Below are 13,413 nucleotides of genomic sequence, written 5' to 3'. Positions count from 1 at the left end.
AAACCTATTCCCATGCAAAACACAAGGAACATAGGAATTAATGGGGCATTCCTAAAACCAGGAAGTAGTATCTCTCTAAAATAAAGAACTACTGTTCTTTGTAGAGAGACAAGTCAGAAGATTTTTCAATAAAAACAAAAATAAAGAAAGGATAATCTCTAAATCAGTTAATACTGATGACATGAATTTTCCTTTCCTTTAGCATAGATATCCTTTAAGTCTTAATTTCCGATTAGATTTACTGAATGAATCTTTTAATAAGATTTAATAGTGGATCAGTTAGAATGAGCCTAAATATATCTTAAAAGAAATAAAATAAAATAACCATCTTTTAGCAAGTTAGTCCTTCTTTTTCAGCAAGCTAGACAGATCTATAGCAGAAATTCTTAAAGAAACACTGAAGGAGACCTTTCAAAAAATTCACAGAATGATAAAATAAGTTCTAAGCCAATGAAGTATTGAATTCAACAATTATCTCACCCTAAAATCTCATTACACTCGTGACATGCTCAGCAGCTGACTACTGTCAATCTCCCTAGACCTCTGTAAAACTGAGGAATCTGCATCATGAAGAGTTCCTATTTTCTGTTATAAAATAAGCTCTTTGACCTTCCGATTGATCATACACTACTGAGGTTTTGCTGACTTTATTTAATGGTAATTTGCTGATCTTGATATTGAATAATTTTCCACAAGAATCAAAAGTTTTTCTTTTGTGTGCAACAGGAATCAAAACATCAGGGCTTCAATTCAAACTCTCCTATTTAATGCCTATGTAATCTTGGCCAAGTTACTTAAAAACTCTATGGATTCAAATTTCCTTATCTGTAAAATTGAGGTGCTGGCTAAATATTCTAGACTATGAGTAACTTGGAGTCTGTGGATTTTAAAAATATGTCAATAACTGAATTTCAAAATAATTGATTTACTTTTCCATCCTATGTATTTTATGTATTTAAAAAGATGCATCTGAGAAGAGGTCCATAGTTACCAAGAAAATTATGAAACTGTTTCTAGATCTATCATCCTATTCAATAAAAACTACTAAAGGATCCCAACACTGGGGGAGGAAAATGATCTTCATATAAGTTCTCTAACCAAAACAGTGGGAGAGGAAAATGATCTTCATGTAAGTTCTCTAACAAAAAATAGTTAAATACTGCATATATGACACCCTGTTTGCACATAGGGACTAAAAGATGCTATTTTCCCTCACTTGTTAAGAATTCCTAATGGACAGACAGGAGGAAGGAGGATTGATTATAAGGAACACAGTGATTTAAACTTCTCCATCTCTATCCTTATTCTTTCTTCTCCCCATTTCTTTCTTATTTTTCTCCTCTTCCCTTCAAAGGGGGATTGGCATTCAGTAATGTGTGACCCTGTAGGCCCTCTGAGATTTTAGATTTCTATTACAGAGGAAATAGATATTACCCTAGAAAAATGCATAGCATGTGAGATTTGAAAATTACTTTAGTAGTCATCAAATGTAGCCTGAACTAGATTAAAATATAATTGGGGAAAATTTTAACAAAATAAATGTAAGTGCAATTCAACAACAACAAAAAAAAAAGTTTTTCTTTTGGAGACATTATAAATATTCATGGTCATCACTATAATTCAATACTGTACCAGAAATGCTTGCTATACAAGTAACTCAAAAGCAAAGAAATGGAAATTATAAACAGCAAAGAGGCAAACAATAAATAAAACAATGTTTTTTACAGATGATATGATTGTTTACTTAGAGAACTCTACAGAACCAATTAAAACTTAAATGAAATTTTTACTAACATCAGCAAGACAGAAGAGTGTAAATAAACCCAAGCAAGTTATCAGTATCATATAAATTATCAATAACATCCATCAGAAAGAAGAATTCCATTGAAATTACATATAGTATGAAATAACTAAAAATCAACCTGCCAAAACATAGATAGCAACTCAAATCAATGAACACAGGTCACTTTTTTACACAATTAAAGGCCGCTCTAGGTAAGTGGAGAAATGAATTGCTCATTGCCAGGCCAAAAATGATAACGCCTACCTTTATTAATTTACTAATACAATGCAATACAAATCAAAATACCAGAGAATTTCTTGAGAACATTAAAAAAGGATAACAAAATTCGTCTGGCTGAACAAAAATTAAGGCTGTCATGGAAATTAGTGGGAATATTGGGGAAGGAAAGGGCCTATCAGTGCCAGATCATAAAACTACACTAGCAAGCCCATATGATTAAAAACGTATTATTGAGTAAGAAACAGAAAGACTGACCATAGGAACAGATTAGGTATACAACATACAGGAGCAAAAGAGCGTGTCATCCATTTGTTTGACAAAGCTAATAATCCCAGCTATGGGAAAATTCACAAGTCAATAAAAGGTGCTGGGAAATTTAGCAACAGAATGGTTTCACAGAAAAGACAAAGTGAAGCGGGAAATGGATATATTCCTTGGATGTATGGGCTAACATCATGAACAGAAGACAATGGAAAAGAAATCACAACCAAGCAAACAACAGACAGGTTCAAAAGAAGCAAAATGGACAATCTGGCTTATATAAAATTAAAAAGGTTTTCCACAAACAAAATCAATGCAGCTAAAACTAAAAGAGAAGTGAGAAATTGGGGGGGGTGCAAAAGCAATATAGTCCATAACTTTTTTCAATGAACCATTCTGCAGATATTTTACATAATGTGAATTTACCCACGGATGTGTAAAAAGCCAGAAGGGAGGCAGGAAGGAGACTGTGCCCCTGTGGCACCAGCACATGGGTCAATGACACATAAAGGTTCATACAAAGAATCAAGAGCAGGAGGAACACTTTCTTGCAGGGGCCAGCCCCAGGACAGCCTGGCTAGAACTGAAAGGAAGAACATGCCACGAGGCACGGACATGGGATCCTGTGGCATGGGACAGACGTGGTGCTCCAATGATGGACAAAACATCCAAATACAGGGGCCAGACTCTCAGGTGGGCGGGTGCATTGAACCCAATGTGTCCTGCATCAGTACTGGAGGTCTTAAGGCAAGCCCGGATCCATCAGTGGTGGTGGCTGTCTTTCTGCAGATCTGTTCTTCTGCTTTCTGCTAGAGAGGGTTTTTAAAGGTTTGGGGGTGGGGCATTGGTGATAGAAGGCCACAGAGTACCAAATTGAAGGGGAGGAGCAGACTGAGATCCCAGTATGGTACAGAGGTGGTTTGGGAGAATTCCTTGCATAAAATCCAATTTGCATAATATGAATTAAAATGAAGCAACACCTGTATGTAGTCCATTCTATTCCTATTGAGTTTTCTCTAGAGGTCTTTTATATCTAAGTCATCTAAATTTTATTAATCTCCTCGACTTCTTCCTTGTATATTTTATGGTTGTAAATCATAACCATAACCAAAACCATAGTAGACCTATTTGTCTAGGTCATACAAGACAAGTTGAGGTGCCCTGCCATTATAGTTTTATTATCTATTTCTTCCTGTAATGCATTTAATTTTTCCTTTAAAATTTTGAATTCTATGCCTTTGTTCACTATCTGTTTTCTGACTCCCATTGACTGTGGTTCCCCTAAACAAGAATTAGGCTGCACGCTAATTTACCCTTTCAGTGAGGCCTAATTTTACTCTGCATTTTTTCTGACATCATCATTGCTTCCATTATGTTTTCTCCTTCATATGAGATATAACAGTTTCTGCTTCAGCCCTCTAATTTCACTCTGGTTCTCTCTTTCTTTCCAATGTTTCTTTTCAAAATACAAAAAAGAAGAAACAAACATAGTCTGGAAGTTCTGGTTTCTAATTCCTTTTACTGCCCACTTGCATTTAGCAGTGAGTTCATCCCAATAACACAGTCATGTTGTATTTGCTTCTGTTTTTACTTCTTTCTCTCTTTTTATCCCATTCCCCAACTAGTTTCTATTTTATACATGACCACGCCATACTTTTATCAGCCCAAAGTTTGTCACCACTTTTTCTTTCTCCTCTCCCATTTGTCTACTTACCTTTAGGGTAAACTATCTTTTTTAGACCCATTGAAGAAGTACATATAAATACAGATATAGATATTTCCCCACTTTGAACCAATTTAGATGGGAGGGAGGTTCAAGGATTGGTCACTCCCCTCATCATCATTTTCCACTCCAAGGCAAAACCTCTTCCCTGAATGCTTATTTTATGAGATCATTTCCTCCATTATTTCTCCCCCTTCTACCATCTGCCAGGGCATCCTTATTTCTCACCTATCTATTTTGCATCATCCCCATCCAGACGGTTCACTTCCAAAACCTCTTTCTAGTTTGAATGCTTCTACCTGCCTAGTAAAGATAAACCTCATAGGAGACAGGGTTATCGTCTTCCCTTCTAGAAGAGGACACAGGGTATCAGTAACGAGTCACTTGAAGGGTCTCTATCATATTTACCTTTGAATGTTGCTTTTAAGTCTTCAATGTGAGACTCACATTTTCTTCTCAGCTCTTGTCTTTTCATCAGGAATGCTTCAGCGGCCTCTATTGCATTCAATGTCCAATTTTTCTCTTGCTGTGCTTCCCCAGAGAGGAAGCCCGTAGTGAGTGGAGTGTTCCCAGAACGAGTGTCTTCTGCCACAAAGATGTTGTCCGCTGAGTGATGTCCGTCTAGATGTGTTTCCATAGAGAGCAATCCCGAAGTAAGCGGTGTAAGACAGAAACTGGAAAGCTTCTGGGCAAAGGAACCGACCTTTATCAAGGGAAACAAGGTGAGGTCTCAGACCGTGCTGGACGGACCATAGAGCCGACCTTTGTTTCTCTCAAAGGTTGGTTTCTTTGTCCAGAAGTCCTTCCCAGTCTCTCTCTTACACCAGAATGTTGCCAGAGAGAGTGTCTTCTACCTCCATTGTCTTTTCCTCTGAGTTCTGAGAGTAGAGTAGGTGCCTATCGAAAGATTCTAATAGTATTTGTCTTCACCCTAAATCCACTAGTGTCTTTTCCTCAGAATCTTCAGAGATCAGCAGTAGTTCAAAGATGGAAGAAGCTTCTGAAGGAGAAGTATTTTTATAAATATTATCAGTTATTACAGGTACCGTTTCCGTCATTGTGCCAGAGATTTCAAGTGGTGCTTCAAATGGGACCAACCAGGAGAGGAAATATTCTCAAAAGATTATCTCCTACCACAAGTCTTTTCCTCTGAATATTCAGAGATCAGCAGTTCTTCAAGAGAGAAGGAAGCTCCAAAAATAGGAGTGCTTTTAGAAATATTATCATGTATTACAGGTATCGTTTCCGTCATTGTGCCAGAGATTTCAAGTGGTGCTTCAAATGGGACCAACCAGGAGTGGAAATATTCTCAAAAGATTATCTCCTACCACAAGTCTTTTCCTCTGAATATTCAGAGATCAGCAGTTCTTCAAGAGAGAAGGAAGCTCCAAAAATAGGAGTGCTTTTAGAAATATTATCATGTATTACAGGTATCGTTTCCTTCATTGTGCCAGAGATTGCAAGTCATGCTTCAAATGGGACCAACCAGGAGAGGAAATATTCTCAAAAGATTATCTCCTACCACATGTCTTTTCCTCTGAATATTCAGAGATCAGCAGTTCTTCAAGAGAGAAGGAAGCTCCAGAAATAGGAGTGCTTTTAGAAATATTATCAGATATTACAGGTATCGTTTCCGTCATTGTGCCAGAGATTGCAAGTCATGCTTCAAATGGGACCAACCAGGAGCGGAAATATTCTCAAAAGATTATCTCCTACCACAAGTCTTTTCCTCTCTGGACTATACATTGTGTTGATTTTTTTCATTCCTAAAACACAAAAGACCACTCGTCACATGGCATGACTCTCAGGAAGCAGAAGGAGAGGGAGGGAAACATGGCATACTGTGGTTTAAGAAACAGGAAACCGCATTGCATATTTTTACATGAGGGGAAGAATCTAAAGGTATTAATGAAAAAGTGGGGAGGAAGAACAAAAAGGACTTTTCCTGCAGCCTCATTCCTTCCAGCTCTGCAGCTTCAGCATCCGGGCTTGGCTTGAGACCTCCAGCACTACAAGGGGAGCCTTTGGCTGGCTCTGACCACTCAGCCTCACGTCTGGCACCTGCTTGTGTGCCTCCTGTCCATCCATGCTCAGGTGCCATGTGTCTTTCCTCAGTCCACATGTTGCTTGTCCTCTCCTTTGTGGGGCGGTGGCTGGCTCCTCCTGCCTGCTCCCGTCCTTCTCTTGCTCCTCAGTACCCGGGTCCGTGTGTCCTTGAATCATCTCCCGGCCCCCTCCCTTCCCAGTCTCATGACTCCCTTCCTGTCTCCCTTTCTCCCTTGAAGCCGAGTCCGGGGGTAAATTCACTTTACTCTAAAATTGCTCCACTAAAGGTTTGCCCAACAGTCCACTTACAGAAAGAGGGAACTGTGTAGAGTTGGTATAAAAAATTGATGCCTCAGTGCAAAGCAGTTTGGCAGAATTTTGATAGAAGACCAATACCTCATAGCACATAGTAAATTAAACTGTAACAGAATACATGGTTTAGCTATGATAAATGAAAGGATAAACTGGGCCTATGAAATGATGAATCACTGTAATCACTAATAAGTACCTTAGCTGAAACCTCCACCTCATTAATATATTCATTCACTCAGCTATGGATTGACTCCTCCAATGTGGCCGGCACATACAAAGCCAGACGGGCTAAGTGACAAGCCACAAGCCCATGGACAGCATGGTCGTAGGCTCTGGAGATGCAAACACTGTTACAGACACAGTCCCTAACAAGACAAGCTTGGGTTCTGCTAAGACAGAAAATGTGTAAATGTACATGAGAAGAAACACAAATGCAAAATGCAAGGCAGTCTGGGAGCAAGGCTTACAGCAGCTTTTCAATCAAGAAAGGTTTCATGTCATGGTTGGGGCTTGAACGGTGTCTTAATTGCTAAGGATAGAGGGCCAGGTTCAAAGTCAGGAAGGCTCAAATCTTGCTTTAGACCCACGTCAGCGGCATGACCACGGTCACCCCGTCTGACCTCTTAGCGCCTCAGACTACTCTAAGAGCAGGGACGCATTCACATGGGGAGTCACTCTTACTGAAGGGGCAGACAGAGCAAAGAATGCTTGCCTTGGACGCTCTGCCTTGTCCTTGCCCAAGGCCACATGCTCGCCAAGGGCCTGAGGCTGCCTGTGAACAGAGGTCTTCCTGACTCCCCGCCCAGTGCTCTAACCCCTGAACCCCCCTCTGGAAGCCCCAGAAAACTGCTGGGAAGCCATGGTTGAGGAGGATGCCATGCAGCCAGGGAAGGAGAAAGAAAGAGCTCATTGCCAGGGCTCTGAAGTTCTGCAGGGTCTCAGTCCTTTCTGAATTCACCACCTGCCCTGAGGAAAAACGCCAGTTGTTCTGTCTGAGACAGGACCGTCCCTAGTCTTAGTGTGTGGTGGCTGCAAGGGAATGTGAGCAGGCCCTGTAATTCCACAGAGAATGCAAACTACCTTTAATGGAAAGAGGAAGAACAGTTCCAAGGAACCCCGAGTCACACTTGCTCTTGATCCCCAGTCATTCTGGCTTTTAACCTTTTGTGTCCCCCTCCCAGCAAATAGCTTACCTGGCCCGACGCATATGTGGGGATCTGTCCGTCTCCCCTGTAACAGTCTGGGGTGGTCTCGAGTACAGGTTTTCTTCTACAACACAATTTGCCCCAGTAATCCTGAGAAACTGAGCTATACATTCCATGCTGGTGAGGGCTGCTTCTTTCTGGGGAGTCCAGCGCCTTCCCATGGGGGTGGACTACAATTTGTGCCATTCCTTGGCTGCTCTGTGTCCTTCCAAGATGGTTTCCTCTCAAATATAGACAGAAGAGACCCAGGAAAACCCTCTCAGCATTGAGATTAATGAGCCCAATCTGGCACTAACACGGGGGAGAGTCTTAAAGACTTGGTAAGGGTCACACAAATTGTAAGTATGGGAGGCAGGATTTGAACTCAGTTGTTTCTGATACTCACCAGTGGACACAGAGCAGCAGGTTGGCTTATGAAGCTGTAAGGTATCTTTTCAGGGTCCCAAACACCTATGAGGCTTTAAACTCACCTTCCCTGACTCCAAAAAGTCAAATCTCTCTGTCCCTCTGTCTCTGTCTCTCTCTCTCTCTCACACACAGACACACACAAAGAAACACAGAAACACACACACACACACACACACACACACACACACACACACACACACACACTCCTGGCTTACCTTTAATGTTCATTGCAACCAGATTTTACCTCCATTCACAGGTATAAAATTCAATCACTCGACAAATGTTGAGCATCTGTGGTGCTTCATCTTTGATGTTGGGTTTTTATGTCATGGGGTAGCTGGGGAAGGTCCCTCTGAAATGGCTCATGTTCCACATGGAGATTCTTGAATCAGCTGATTAATGGCCACACCTGGGAAGCCTAGAGGCCCAGATACAGCAGGGAAGTTGCCAGTCCTCAGGCTTCCAAGCAACAAGCCAGGGGCCAAGCCCCTTACTCTCGATTTAAGAAACTTGGGACAGTGCCCAGTATACCCCAAGAGCAGGGCTCAACTTTCAGTGTTACAACATAGTCTGGAAACCTGCACCAAAATTATCCCCTGAGTGTAGGAAGCTACTGTACTGTCAGGGATGATCAAAACACAACATCAGACGATCATAATGATGCCAGAACATCTACATGTGAAGCCTCAAATTGGTGTGTGTATGAATTGGTCTCAGTCCTTCTGAAAGGGCTCCAAAAGCATTTTTAAAATATGTAACCGGAGTAGAAGGAAAATGGGCAGGAGAAATGAGAGAGATTCACAAGAAAATTTAACATTTTGTTAAAAGAAGCACCAAAAATCGGACAGACATGTACCAAACGTCAATGGAGAAAACAACCTTAAAAAGTAGAAATTTACAGACGGCAAAGGAGGAACAAAATCCATTGAAGAAAACAACTCTTGAGGAAGAGTGTGGGAAGTAGGTCAGAACATTCAGAAACAAAAGAAAGTTGAACCTCTGAGCTAATGCAGACAAGTGACAAACGCATAAAACTTTCAGCAGAATAAGGGTTTCCTAGGCCAACCAGAGAAGTCCAGAAGAAAGACTCCCCTTTGGAGGAGTATCCCCTTAAAACATCCCCTGGAAGAAGCAGGGAGCCCTGGGTTCCAGGTGGCCTCAGGCCCAATCAAGGGGACTTTTACTTCCTAGGAGCACTTGGGCATTGGAGGCCAGGGAGAATGATAAGGAAGTCCTGGAATATCTGCTGATAAGGAATGCCAGGCCCAGCTGTGCTGTTAGGAAAGAAGGAAAAAGCCCACACCCCGGGAGGGCAGAAGCAGAGGCACAGGGTAGCTGCTGGCCGTCTTACAGGAGGGTGGAGTTCTTGGTTTTTGAGTTCCAAGTCAGAGAAGAAAACTGAAAGAAGATCCAGAGGCCGAAGCACCATCTCCCTCTCAGATCTAGGGGATGACACTATTAATTTCTTATTTAAAAAAAGAGCAACATGGCAGCCAGGGGACACAGTGGTTAGAGCACCAGCCCTAAAGTCAGGAGGACCTGAGTTCAAATGTGGCCTCAGACACTTAACACTGCCTAGCTCTGTGATCCTGGGTGAGTCACTTAACCCCAATTGCCTCAGGGGGGAAAATCAGGCAAAGGGGAAAGCATTCAACTACAGAAAGAGGAAACACTGGGATTTTTCAATAGAGGGGGGGATGCTGAAGGGGAAAAGCTTTTCTTATCCCAAAGAGTTATGGTAAATGGCTACTGTCCAGAAAGAATTTGTAGAAGAACTGAGAAGACTTTAAAAATTAAATGAGAGAGGTTGAGGAAAAACTAAAAAAATAACAAGAATCCAACCAAATCCAGAGGCTTATGGAAAGAAAGTAAACCAAATTGAAGAGGAGATCCAGAGTTTTCAAGAAGAAAGTGACTCTTTCACAGTTAGAATTTGGCAAAGGGAAGTCAGTAAAGTTATGAGAGACCAAGAAATAATAAAACAAAATATTGTCATGATGTAGGAAATGACGAAGTGATAGATTTTTAAAAATTGTAAAAAGATCTGCACTCATGAGGGATGATGTTATCTAGTTTCAGAGAAACAGAACAAACAAGCATAGTACAATCTTACATAGACGCATAAAAATGTACATGTATATATGAGCATGATTATACATGTCTGGATACATGTAGTTGTATACTTATACAAATGTGTCTGTGTATCTATGTACATGTATGCGTGTATTTATGTACAAATATATCAGCAGCAGCCATCTTGGGGGACGCTGTGGGGCAAAAAAAGCAAAAAAACAATAGTGTAAAAAGTTCACAGCAGAGAACAAAAGTGAACCTAAGAAGAAGCAAAGAATAGATGGTCAGTTCTGAATAAATGTGTACTATTAATTACATATGATTTCTTGAACTGGAAATCTATTATTTCATATTTTAATCCTCTTGCATTCTTTTGTGCATGCGACAGTGTTTTTCCATTTTTGTCTTTCTTTTTCTATATTTAATTTATTTAAATATGTAAAAAAAGAAAAAAATGGAGTAGTGTTTTAGGGGAATGATTTAGGTATAGAAGACACAGTGTTAAATGTCCATAATACTCTACTGTTTGAGAAATACAGAAATCACATCTTTTTGGAAAATAAGTTGCTATATACAAAACCAGTATAGCAGAAACCAGGTACAGTTCAATCCCTTACATCATGTGCCACTTGTTTGTCCAAAGGAATAGAAATTTGGTCCCATCGACCTCACAGCATGTCTTTGAGTCTGGAGGCTAGATATTTTGGTCTCCTGGCCACTTATTTATTTTCGATTTTCAAAACAAACTGCGATATTGAACTCTTCTGTTCCCTCTAGTTCATTGATGATTTCTTGACACAGAGCTTAGAAAAACGAGACTTTGATAAAGCCCATTGGGATTCAGCAGGAGTTACTTGACAAATCCTTGAACCCAAGTCACTCTGGCTTTCACTGAGTGTCCAATAGAAGATGCTAGCTTAAGCCTCACTTGGTCATTGTGTGGGTTTTGATGGATCAGACAGAGTGTAAATCACAGCTGTTTCTTCTGGTCAAAACACTGAGGTTCTTCCCTCCCCACATCATTATTTTTGTTATTATTATCATTGAGTAGGCAAAGTAGAGCATCTTTTGCTTGGTTTCTTACCTAGCCTTAAATCACTAAATTGCTGTTGCCTCGACCCAAGTGAGACATGGGAAAGGCCCTAGCTTAAACAGCCTAAGGTCTCCCCCTGCCTACGGGGCCATGGCCAGTCTGCCTGACCTAGGTCTTGCCACTGCAGCTGACTCTGGAGTGAGGCTGGGGATCTTGCCCAGCTCTGCCTCCCCTAAATGCAATTCACTTGCAAGTCATGAGCTTCTAGATGCCATTGATCCTCTTCCAGAAAGAAGCATGAAAACACAATGTAAAGAACAAGGTAAGACCAAAATGGGTACGTGATTTAGACATAAAGGCAGATCCCGTAAGCAAATGAGGAGAGCATCCATTCTGGGATGTAATTTTGGAACTATGCAAAGAAAGTAACAAAAATATTCAAAGCCGTTAAAACAAATAATCCATTACATAACGAGAAGGCACCAATTAAACAGTCCCCATATACTGCAAAAAAACTTATAACAGCACTTTTGGTGACATCTGTGACCTGGAACAAAGTAGACTCTCTCAAGTGGGCATGGCCAGAGAAGGCACGGAAACGAATGTTGTGGGACATTACTATATTGTTATAAGGAATGGAGTGTGTTGAATACAGAGAAGCAGGGAAACATCTCTGTGAAATGATGCAACATGAATTATGCCAAGCCAAAAAATATTACATATAAATATATTGTGTATATATATAAAGAGAGAGTTCTATACACACACACACACACACACACACACACACACACACACACACAGACACACACACACGGTAAACAAAGTCAATTCAAATGGAAAGAATGACAAAGCAAAACTGGAAATGACCTGTAAGAAAATTTAAAAGACTGAAAAGGATACAAGAGAAGACACCATTACCCGTCCTCTTCCAGGAGGAGAGAGGTCCTCAAGTGTTACACATATGGACACCTTTACCCAACTGCATCAGACAGCAAGGCTCAATTTTCTTTTCTTCCCTAAAACAAAAAATGAGATTTGTTACCTAGCATGGCACTCACAAGGAGACGACAAAATCCATGGGACACCCTGGTGATGTAAGAAACAGAAATCAATAAACAGACATAATGAAGGGAGAGAAAGAGGAAAGGAAGCGTTTGGGATTAGTAATTATCAGGGAACAGATCTCAAACTTCACTAAAAATCTAAGATTTTGAAAGCAATTATTGTTGTTTAGTCCTATTTGGGGATTTCTTGGTAAAGCTATTGCAAGGGTTTGCCATTTCCTTTTGCAGTTCATTTACAAATGAGGAACTGAGGTAAACAGGGTTAAGTGACTTGCTGAGGGTACCACAGTTAGTAAGTGGCTGAACTCAGGAAGATGATTTCGCTCTGATATTATGCCCTGGGGAATACATAGGCCCTAGAAAATAATATGAACGTATTGAAAATTAAAACATCAGTCTTTGGAATCATATGTACAACTTACATAAGTAAATAAAATAAAATTACTTAGTGAATAAGAAATCCAAAGAGAGCCGGCAGTGGGACTGGGGAGGACACACTATTTCATTTTTAATAATGGGATACGGAAAAGGCAGTTTGCCAGAAGTTTGATAGCTCATGAACACCAACTGTGGCATTAAATTACAAATGGGTATATGGATTAGAGGTAAAAATCTATAGCAAATTAGAGGAGCAACGAGGAAGTTCCTTTTCACATCTATGGATAGGGAAAGAGATCGTGACAGAACAAGGAACAGAGAAAATCACAGACAATGACAGGTTCATTCTGCTTCTATAAAGTTGCCCAAAGTCCTAATGCCGAGAAAATGTGAAGAGAAACACTTACCTGAGGAAACAGACATTTGTAGCAAAAATCTCTGAGGGGGGCTGCCTATGCAAGATGGAGAAGAAACGGATTCCCACTTGCAGGATCAAGAATCCTTCTCCCCTAGGTCAAAAGTACGGAAAATGTTCAGGGGAAGAAACCCAAGCTTTCAATACCCTAATGACAGAACACTCTCAAAGCCCTCATCAGGAGAGAAGGCCGCATTAAAACAATTCTCTTCTTTCAGCCGGGAAACCATTTATATTCAAAGGCTAAGGGACCCATCCCCGTCTTTGTTCCACAGAAAAGGTGCATGGAAACATCCCTTTCATCCGAAGCCAGTAGAAACCAGAAGGACTGCAACAACAAAATGCCATTTAATTCAAAGCCTGCATACAAAAGAGGGGACCTGGAGAAGGGAGGGGCAGAGATCCTTTCTTAAATTCTTCCGAAAGGAAAGTCTTAAAGCGTCTTTATGTAAAGTGAAGAAAGAAGCCC

General features: G+C 40.6%; 2 long non-coding RNA genes across 12 annotated transcripts in view; one reads left to right on the top strand and one right to left on the bottom strand.

Moving 5' to 3' along the window:
• Positions 1-13,413, top strand: part of LOC141548956 (uncharacterized) — a 1,120,676-nt gene that overhangs the window by 257,104 nt on the left and 850,159 nt on the right. The window lies entirely within an intron of this gene.
• LOC141548957 (uncharacterized) overlaps positions 1-13,413 on the bottom strand; it is a 1,406,018-nt gene that overhangs the window by 867,336 nt on the left and 525,269 nt on the right. For 8 of the 9 annotated variants that reach the window (XR_012484173.1, XR_012484174.1, XR_012484180.1 and 5 more), the window contains one exon: positions 4,416-5,773. The exons of the other annotated variant lie outside the window; for it this stretch is intronic. This is a non-coding gene — a long non-coding RNA (uncharacterized LOC141548957). The remainder of the gene's footprint in view (positions 1-4,415; positions 5,774-13,413) is intronic. 9 annotated transcript variants of the gene reach the window in all.

The sequence above is a fragment of the Sminthopsis crassicaudata genome, chromosome X, assembly GCF_048593235.1.
Source record: "Sminthopsis crassicaudata isolate SCR6 chromosome X, ASM4859323v1, whole genome shotgun sequence".
Lineage (NCBI taxonomy): Eukaryota > Metazoa > Chordata > Mammalia > Dasyuromorphia > Dasyuridae > Sminthopsis > Sminthopsis crassicaudata.
This window is presented reverse-complemented; position numbering and strand designations above follow the sequence as displayed.